The following is an 11,132-nucleotide window of genomic DNA, read 5'->3' as shown; positions in this document are numbered from 1 at the left end:
GCTACAGACACTGTGGTGCAAAGCTTCTCAGGTTGCTTGGGCTTGGAATTTAATTCCTAGGCACAGATGGACCCGATCCAAATTGGGATTGTGGGTCAGAAAGAAGGAGTTTAAGCTTCCGCCCTCCCCACCTGCACTTTCCCCGTACCTTAAAGAGCCCCCAGAAACTGCTGTTTTCCCCATTGAGAATATGTAGGAAGAAGAAGAAGAAGAGTTGGTTCTTATATGCCGCTTTTCCCTACCCGAAGGAGGCTCAAAGCGGCTTACAGTCGCCTTCCCATTCCTCTCCCCACAACAGACACCCTGTGGGGTGGGTGAGGCTGAGAGAGCACTCATATCACTGCCCGGTCAGAACAGTTTTATCAGTGCTGTGGCGAGCCCAAGGTCACCCAGCTGGTTGCATGTGGGGGAGCGCAGAATCGAACCTGGCATGCCAGATTACAAGTCCGCACTCCTAACCACTACACCAAACTGGCTCTCACCAAACTGTACATGTTCTGTTGGGTTCAATGTATGTTTCTCCAACAGGGCAAACAGTGACACCCTTGGGGACATTTTAGGTTGGTCAAAAAGTGTAGAAAGCAAGGAATAAGCCCCTTCTCCCCTCCTTCCAATCCACATTGACCCTGTTTGTGCGTAGGATACAGTTGCAGGTCCCTGGCAGGGAATGGAGGCCATTTCCTGTGTTGCACTGGAAGTGATATCATCATGATGTGATATCTAGATGATGCTCTAGTATTTGGGTATAAACTCTATGGTAAAAATGGCTTCTACCTTATAGCTTTTGCCCAGATACCGAGTGTTCCCTGGACATCACTGATGTGATGAAGTCACTTCCTGTGCAATGCTGGCAACGTGGCCTGAGTGAGTCTTTCTCTCTCTCCTGGTAAGTCCCACCCTGCCCAGCTGATCAGCAGATGTGGGGAAGAGACTGGCAATAGGGGACCTTTGCCTCTATCAGAGTATTTTCAGAAGTACTCGAAGGCCTAGTTGAGTCTTCAGGAGGGTCTTCAGGGTTCAGAAATCAAGCTGGGAAAAGTGAGGAAGTGTTGTTGCCTTTACTTCAATGCTTTTTGCAGGGTTACAAATCAAAATAAAATTTTTGTTTCTGCCTTGAAACAAACACTTGGAAAATAGAGATTTTGTTGTTACTGGTGCAACTCACGATCAAAAGCAAAATGTTATTTTTCCAAGTGCTGCTGGGATCATTTTAGCTTCCAATGAACATGTTTAATAGTTGTATAAATCCCATAGCATTCTGAGATGAACTGAAACATTATATTGATTTACATTGTGCTGATATTTATTTCAGGGAGGGGGAAAATCAATATTTTGCCAATGGAATCATCATTCTTCAGTTATAGAAAAAGTTAGAAAGGGTCATTCTCAGTTGTATTTGAAATCTGTGATAATTAATGTTCTTAATAGGGTCTACCTGATTAATGTCATCTAATGTATGTTGCAACAGTTGTGTAATCTAATTATCATACAAGAAAAGACCAATGTATGGCTGTTTCTTATTAGCAGAGTAAATAACATAGCGAGGTTGCACAATGTGATTAAAGAGTAGATAAAAGTTTTACTTAGGAATGGACATACTTGATAGCACAGAGCAGAGAAAGAGATAGTTCTTAACTACATGTCTAGCCGAGACAGGGAGACTGAATTATGGCTTCCAAAAAGAAGCAGGAAATTGCCCCTAAGAGTAGCAATCTGGAAACAGACAAGGAATGACACTTAACAGGAGAGAAGATCTTGACCTCATTAATCTATTTAATAGTCTTTTCTTTGTACACCAAACATTGCCTATACCAACACTTCCACATGACAACAATTCTTCATGAATCTCTTCCACTGGCAACAAAAGAGTGCATTTTCGCACTTGATAAATAATGCAGTTTCAGTCCCCTTCAGTGACCATTTGCCATCTCTCACAGCAATATCCAGCTGCAAAATAGATTCAAAGTGCATTATTTTATTTATGACATAGTAATATAAACTATTGCAACATGATTCAGAAGTAGAACAAATAAAAAACGATGATAACATGGGCTCAAAATATTCAAGAGAGTATAGGTTTTGATCAAGTTGAAGAGATTGTGGGTCAATGAGCTGAAATTAACTGAATGTCAAATAGTAAAAGAACATTGCTATATATATATGTTATCATATGTGGTGGACTTGCCAGAAAACAAGGAATTATAGGGTTATGAGTCATGATGAGATGCAAAAGATAGTGAAAGTTAAATTTATGTTGAATCCCAAATATATGTTATTAAATATGATACCAGATAAAGTTAAAATGTATAAAGAACTTGTAAAATCCTTTATGCATCAACATGGGAAAAAATCATTACCAGATCTCATTGATTGGTTAAACAAATTGATGGAATATGGGGAAATGGCAAAACCTGCCTATATGATGCACAACAAATCAACACTGGAATTCAGAAGAAATTGTAGGCCAATATTAGACTATATCAAACAGTAAAATCAAGTTGTAATAGAAGAAAGGAGAGCAACCTTTAGATTGTATATCTTAACTATGATGTTAATAAAGTATCCAGTTAATAGCATCTAGATCAGGGGTGGCCAAGCTGGGCCTCTCCAGATGTCCATGGACTACAATTCCCAAGAGTCCCTGCCACTGCTAGCAGGGACTCATGGGAGTTGTAGTCCATGGACATCTGGAGAGGCCCAGTTTGGCCACCCCTGATCTAGAATATATAAAAGAATGAGATATGTATTGTTAAGTTTATGCTGTATCAATATTCTGTCCTTCCAAATAATAGTTGTCGTATATAGCTTTAATATGGGGTGTGTGTGTTTTTTTTACTTTCCTGTATCTTTCTAGATAAATAAATATTATTTTTAAAAAGAAAGTGCATCAATGAATGTGTGTGAAAGTATCCAGGGTGTCCACACAGCTATTTCCGTATCTGTCTTTGCCTCAGTCCTAACCCCCATTAAACAAGGACTGTTTGGTTTTAGGAAATACCCTTGGGACAATAGGGGCACGGTCAGCTGATTCAGCTGTCTGAAGCAATCTCCAGCCTGTTTTTACTCCCCCTGGACCATTATTATAAGCATGATATTGTTAAATTGTGCAGGATCTTGGTAGATTTTTATGAATGGACTAGAGGAAAAGCTGTTGTACCCAGGTATACAATGGGTACTAGCACATACACCTGCACTGTGACCCTCCGGGTTCTGGCCCTCTTCCCCTCCCCCACCCCCACTCTCAGCATGGTGAAGTGGTTAAACAGTTGGGTTTGATCCCTGACTCCTCCTCCACAGTCAGCCAGTTTTGTTGCAAACTTCCAGGTGGAGGCCTGGAAAGGGAGAGGGAGAGGGAGAGGGAGAGGGAGAGGGAGAGGGAGAGGGAGAGGGAGAGGGAGAGGGAGAGGGAGAGGGAGAGGGAAAGAAAGAAAGAAAGAAAGAAAGAAAGAAAGAAAGAAAGAAAGAAAGAAAGAAAGAAAGAAAGAAAGAAAGAAAGAAAGAAAGAAAGAAAGAAAGAAAGAAAGAAAGAAAGAAAGAAAGAAAGAAAGAAAGAAAGAAAGAAAGAAAGAAAGAAAGAAGGCATCAGTTCTCCTGAAGAAAACAGCTGGTTTGGAGGGGCACTGCCCTCCAACCCCCATCCCCATACAGCAGTGTCTACACAGATCACCACTGTCCCCACCTTCCCACCAAACCCCACATCTTCCAAAGGACAGGCTGGGCAGACTGTGGAGGGGTGGGCTGCCACGTTCCCACCCACCACATCTTCCAAAGGCCAAGCTGGGAAGGCTGCCGGGAGGGTGGGCCTGCCACTTTCCTGCCCTCCCACATCCCCGAAGGGTGAACCAGGCAGTGAAAGCCATAGGGGGCTGCCTCCATCCTGCCCCTTTCTCCACATCTCCCAAATGACAGGCTGCGTAGGTAAGGCTGAGGGGGTGGGCTCCTTCCTTCCCACACCTCCCACATCTCCCAAGGGTCAGCCTGGTTGGGGAAGGCTGCTGAATCCCCACATCCTCTCTGAGGAGAGCGAGGGTGGGGGAAAGCAAAAAGAACTCCAATGGCCATCTACAGGGCCATGGGCAGGGATTGTAGAGCCAACATGGTGTAGTATAAGGTGACCAGATGTCCTGGCTTTGGTGGGACAGTCCGCCTTTGGGGGCATTTTCCCCATGTCCCGTGGCATTTTCCAGACGTCCCCCGTTCTCCATTTTTAAAATATATATATATATTTATTTTATTTTATTTATTTTTTTGCTGCGCAGGCAGCCCAGAAGACAGGCTGGGCTCAGGAGGCCCCCACACAGGTGCCCGGGCTCTACGGTGGGGCTGCGTGGCACTGCCATTCCCGCCGGCTGGCGATGGAGGCCCTGGTTAGGGTTTTTGAAGGGTCAAATGTTTCATCCATTTCCATACTGAAATTGGCCTTTTCAGGAGCAGACCCAAATTGCCCCCTCACTTGCCCCACAGCAAAGGAATCTCCAGAAATCCAGTTTTCATTTTTTGGAAAAAAAATTGGGGTCTGTTTGGTGCAGAAATTGAATGCATTCAGTTTTTCGTGGCACCTGCCATTTTGAGTTTTTGGCCACCCCTTTTTCCTCATTGCTGTCCTCCCTCCACCCCTTCCTCCCCCTCCCATGGGAACATTGCCCCAGCACTGCCTACTTCTATATGTCATGCATCTCTTTCCCCCAAATAGCACCCCTTCATTCCACATTCCCTCACCCCCCCCCACTCCCCAGTGTTTTTTTTATAAAGAAGGATATTATGTTACAATGCTGCAGCTTTGTAACAAACAATAATTTTTTTGTCCCTGGAGGACTGGAGAAGGAGCGAGCTTCTGAAGGATGGAGGGAGGTGGTCGCAGATAAACCTCCGTGTGCCTGCCTGATATTACACAAATCAAATCACATGGTGAGGAGAGGCACAGAGGTCCCTTTGTTTCCCCTCCCTGATCCTAGTCCACAAGGTCTGTGTTGGAAGGGTTGGCAGTTCTGTGTTGGGAAATTCCTGGAGATTTTGTGATGGAGCCAGGGGAGAACAGGGTGTGGGGTATAAATAGAGCTACCAGTTCTGAATTGGGAACTACTGGATACTTTAGTGGTGAGGCTAGGATTAGGTGGGATTTGGGATGGGGAGGGACCTCAGTGGAATATAATGTTATGAAATCCATCCTCTAACACAGCTGTTTTCTCCAGGAGAACAGATCTCTATCACCAGGAGATGAGCTACAATTCCAGGAAACTGGCATCCCTAGTATCAGATAAAGCCATAGTCCCTCTTCCAAAGCAGCCATTTTCTCCAGGGAACTGAAATCCCAGGAAATCTCTAACCAGCACCATGATATTGACAACCATTGTTCACTGTGGATGCTTCTGATGCCTATGGTGCTTTCTGCAATTTTTGCTTGGTGAAGCTTGGGGCTGATAAATGGTACAGAATGTTCTTGCCCATCTACGGTATATAATAGTAGAGCCCCAGGACTGGAAGATTCTTTTCGGAAGCCATAATTAATTCTACCTCTCTCTCTGTCTCAACTAGACATATATTTAGGAATGATCTCTGTCTCTCCCCTGTGCTATCAATATGTTAATTCCTAAATAAAACTTTTATCTACTCTTTAATCAAGTTTCATTTCATTTATTTATTTATATTTTGGTTTATAGGCTGCCCCTTTCCAACTTGTGCAATCTTGCTGGGATATTTACTCTGCCAATAAGAAACAGCCATACATCAGAGTTTTCCTGTATGATAAATAGATAGATTGCACAACAGTTACAAAGTACATTCAATGACATTAATCAGGTAGACCCTACTAGGAATGTTCATTGTCACAAATTTCAAGTACAACTAAGAACAATCCTTTCTAAACTTTTTCTATAACTGAAGGATGTCGATTCCATTGTAAAAATATTGATCCCCCCCTCCCTGAAATAAATATCAGCATGATGTAAATCAATGTTTCAGTTCATCTCGGAAGGCTATGGGATTCATATAACTATTGAACACATTTATTGGAAGCGAAAACGATCCGCACACATAGGATAATGCACTTTCAACGTGCTTTGGCAGCTGGATTTTCCTGTGCGGAACAGGAAAATCTACTTCTAAAGTGCATTGAAAGTGCATTATCCTATATGTGCGGAATAGGCCTAAATATTCTGCTCTTGATCATGAGTTGCAACAACAAAATCTCTGTTTCATACACAGTTCATTTTTTCTGAGTGTTGGTTTTGAGGCAGAATCAAAAATTTTATTTCAGTTGGTAACCCTGCACAAAGCAGTGAAGCAAAAGAAGAAACTCAAATCAACAGCACTTCCTCACTTTTCTGAGCTTGGTTGCTGAACCACAAAGACCCTTCCACCCAACTAGGTCTTGGACAACTTCTGAAAATATCCAGGCTTGGGGCTTGGGAGACACTATAGGGGTAGGAAGTTCCATACCGGAAGATGCAACCTAATGAGCAATCTCATTGCCTGATCCGCCCCAATTGCATCCATCCAGAGGTGTCTTTAGTGGATTTCAGGGCACTTAATAGGAATATTAACTATGCAGTTATTCCAGTCTGTTAGTCTCTGGGAGACTGGAATAACTCCGCAGAACATTATCCTGCAAATGTAAGTTTTGTTACCAGAGATGTGTATCTAGCATATTTAGATTAGGAACTTCCAGATATTTTTCAAATAACTTCCTCCATTGTCCTGACTCATTGGAGACTTCCTGCTCCTTTGAGCTAACTTCCTCCCTGCTTGCCTCCAGAACGCAATACACAGAATGAATAGAACAGACTGAATGTTAGCAATAATTCTCTCCTCTTTGTATACAAATGTGTTTCTCTTCTTAATAAATCTATTATATTCTATTAAGCAGCCTGGTGCTCTACCCCTCTTTCCAACAGACACAACCAAAACACCTGGATGGGGCTTAAAGCCCATTGTGTTTCTTCCAAGGGGACTTTTTCAGATTCAGTGTCTCTCACCTCCACAGTATGGGTTGGATCCAGGCAACTTTTGTCATTCAATCTTCCCCAGTGCTGTTCCATGCTGCAGCCTCCATCCCATATAGGTTTTGCCCATGCAAGTCCTATAATTGCCTGTCTAGCCATTTCAGGTGGTCAGAGGAACCCTCTCCTCCTTTTTCCACTACCAGAAAAGCCCATTGGATCCAACCCTATGACATTCCAAAGAAGTAAGTTGATAACTGTAGCACAGGGAGGTGGTAGATACAGATTCCATCTAAATGGGCACACTGTCCCTCAACAGGTCATGAGTGAAAATTGCAAATGCAGGATGAACCAGCCTGTGTTAAGAATCCTGCCACAGGGAACTGGGCACACACAAACAAATGTACACACACTTTGCAACAGAGAGGAGGAAGCGCAAGTTCCTCAGATAAACCATGGAACGAGCAAATGAGGTGGACTCTGAGGTCGTAATTCCAGAATGTGACTCGAGCAGGAGTGGAGGAACAAGAAAAGTTTGTTCTTCTACCCTACTTTTCTCTACCCTGAAGAGTCTCAAAGCAACTTGCAAACTCATTCACTTCTTCTCCTCACAACAGGCACCATGTGAGGAAGGTGCCGTTGAAAGAGTTCTGAGGGAGTGTGACTGGCCCAAGGTCACCCAGCAGGTCTCAGGGGGAGGAGTGGAGAATCAAACCCGGTTTTCCAGTTAGATGTGGACTCTAACTGGAAAACTGGGTTTGATTCTCCACTCTTAACCACTACTCCATGCAGGCCGCGCAGTTATGAGCTCATAGGTGAGACACTGTGGGATACAGGAAATGAAGCTGGGCCGGCAAAGTATTCAACAATGACACCAAGGGCCAATTCACATGCTGCAAGGCCCTTGCGTCCACTACTGTGGTGTCCTGTCAATCAGAACTTTAGACCTAGACTAAGGTTGTCAGAATCCCTGGTAGAGGCAGAGAGCCCCATTACCAATCCCTTCCCCCCACCTGCAGATCAGCTGGCCAGTGGGGGGGAGGACTTACCAGGAGAGAGAGGAAGACCCAGGCCATACTGCCACCATCACACAGGATGTGACTTCATCACATCAGTGATGCCCAGGCAATGCTCTGGTATTTAGGCAAAAACTCTATGGTAGAAGCCATTTCTACCATTGAGTTTACTCCCAAATACCGGGGTATCACCCAGACATCATAACATGATGACATCACTTCCGGTGCAACACTGGCAATGGCCTCCATCCCCCGCCAGTTTCCTAAAGGAACCTGCAACCGTATCCTAGGCACAAACAGAGTCTATAGGAATGAGGGGAGAAGTGGTTTATCTCTTCCTTCCTGCACTTTTTGGCCATCAATTTTCCCTGTTGGAGAAACATACATTGAACCCAACAGAACATGTACATATTCTCAATGGGGAAAACAGCAGTTTCTGGGGGCTGTTTACAGTACGGGGAAAGTGCAGGTGGGGAGGGAGAAAGCTTCCTGACCCACAATCCCAATTTGGATTGGGTCCCTCTGTGCCTTGGAATGAAATTCCAAGCCCCAGCAATCTGAGAAGCTTTGCACCACAGTGTCTTTGGCAGCCACATGGGGATTTTGTGAAGTGTGTGAATTGACACAGTGCTGAAAGACTTTGTTGCCTAGCTGGGTCATAGCTGGATGCCGGTCAGGTCCAGAAACTTGGCTGCTGCTGCTGCTTTCTTCTCTCTGAATTGTAGAATTTTGTGAGGAGAGGAGAGGAGGTTCTGCAGGAATCACCAGTGTTCCTCTCAGGATGCAACAGTTTATCCAAGATAGGGGTGACAACCCTTGGCTGACAACTGATGAGATCAGGGGTGGCAGGAACATCAGGACCTTAATATTATGAATGCAAAGTGTAGATAGTTAAAGCAGATGGGTTTTCAGAGAGCTGAAAATGCATGTATTAATAACAAAGAAAGTTAAATACACTATAAGCCCTCCTTCTGCATACCATTACAGCTATTGGTTCCAGATTGTATTTGATTATTTGTTGATTATGACCCTGCACAGAAGGTGCATAGAGAAATCACCACCTAATTAGAACTGTAGAGATCCAGGGCCTACGGTTGTAGATAAAACAGCGCCTGCAATTTGAGCCTACTCCTGAGTCACAATGTATAAGATTATAAGGTCTTCTGGGTCTTTTCTATTTTGATATTTATTATATTTCTGCAGCTATTTCCCAGTATGTAAGCCTGACTACTGATGAACAAAAATACATTGAACCAAATACTACAAGCTGCAAGTAATTCAAAAAAGCCCGTAAGAGGCAATAAAGATTTGCAAAGTAATATTGAAAGTGCTCAGATTTGGTTATTAAATGTAGTTCTGACTGGGTCAAAATATTTAAATAAACATTAGCCAATCGGCATCCGGTAATTGCTTGGTTTCAACAAAAAGTCTTCATCAGAGCCTTCATTATCATTTATCCCTGTCTAATGGCTTCTTTTTTCTTTTCTTTTTTCGTTGGACGGAGGTTCGCGACATTGTACAAGAGGTCGCAACTAAAACCATCCCAAAGAAGAAGAAATGCAAGAAATCAAAATGGCTGTCTGAGGAAGCTTTACAAATAGCTAAGGAGAGAAGGGAAGTGAAAGGCAAGGGAGAAAGAGAAAGATACACCCAATTGAATGCAGAATTCCAGAGAAAAGCTAGAAGAGATAAGAATGCCTTCTTAAATGAACAGTGCAAACAAATAGAAGAAAACAATAGAATGGGGAGGATCAGAGATCTTTTCAAGAAAATTGGAGATATGAAGAGAACGTTTCATGCAAAGATGGGTATGATAAGGGACCAAAATGGTAGGGACCTCACAGAAGCAGAAGAGATTAAGCAAAGGTGGCAAAATTATACAGAAGAACTATACAAGAGCGAGCTTAACATCCCTGATGACCACAGTGGGGTAGTTACTGACCTGGAGCCAGACATCCTGGAATGTGAAGTCAAATGGGCCTTAGGAAGTCTGAGCAACAATAAAGCTAGTGGTGGTGACAGCATTCCAGTTGAACTATTCAAAATCTTAAAGGACGATGCAGTAAAAGTGCTACACTCAATATGCCAGCAAATTTGGAAAACTCAGCAATGGCCACAGGATTGGAAAAGGTCAGTTTACATTCCAATCCCAAAGAAGGGCAATGCCAAAGAATGTTCAAACTACCGCACCATTGCACTCATTTCTCATGCTAGCAAAGTTATGCTCAAAATCCTACAAGCTAGGCTCCAGCAATATGTGGACCGAGAACTTCCAGAAGTACAGGCAGGATTTCGAAGAGGTAGAGGAACTAGAGATCAAATTGCCAACATACGCTGGATCATGGAAAAAGCTAGGGAGTTCCAGAAGAACATCTACTTCTGCTTCATTGACTATGCTAAAGCCTTTGATTGTGTGGAGCACAACAAATTGTGGCAAGTTCTTAAAGAGATGGGAATACCAGAGCATCTTATTTGTCTCTTGAGAAATTTATATGCAGGTCAAGAAGCAACAGTGAGAACTGAACATGGAATCACGGATTGGTTCAAAATTGAGAAAGGAGTTCGGCAAGGCTGTATACTGTCGCCTTGCCTATTTAACTTGTATGCGGAGCACATCATGAGAAAGGCGGGATTAGAGGAGTCACAAATTGGGATCAAGATTGCAGGGAGAAATATCAACAACCTCAGATATGCAGATGATACCACTCTAATGGCAGAAAGTGAAGAGGAACTAAAGAGCCTGTTGATGCGGGTGAAGGAGGAGAGTGCAAAAGTTGGCTTGAAACTCAACATCAAGAAAACAAAGATCATGGCAGCCGGCCCTCTCAATTCCTGGCAAATAGATGGGGAAGAAATGGAGATAGTGACAGATTTTATTTTCCTGGGCTCCAAGATCACTGCAGATGGGGACTGCAGCAAAGAAATTAAAAGACGCTTGCTCCTAGGGAGGAAAGCTATGGCAAATCTAGACAGCATCCTAAAAAGCAGAGACATCACCCTACCAACAAAAGTGCGTTTAGTCAAGGCTATGGTATTCCCAGTTGCAATGTATGGCTGCGAAAGTTGGACCATAAGGAAGGCCGAGCGTCAAAGAATTGAGGCTTTTGAACTCTGGTGCTGGAGAAGACTCTTGCGAGTCCCTTGGACTGCAAGGCGAACAAACCGGTCAGTCCTAGAG

The sequence above is a fragment of the Paroedura picta genome, chromosome 7 (genome assembly GCF_049243985.1).
Source record: "Paroedura picta isolate Pp20150507F chromosome 7, Ppicta_v3.0, whole genome shotgun sequence".
Classification (NCBI taxonomy): domain Eukaryota; kingdom Metazoa; phylum Chordata; class Lepidosauria; order Squamata; family Gekkonidae; genus Paroedura; species Paroedura picta.
Note: the sequence above shows the minus strand (reverse complement) of the source record.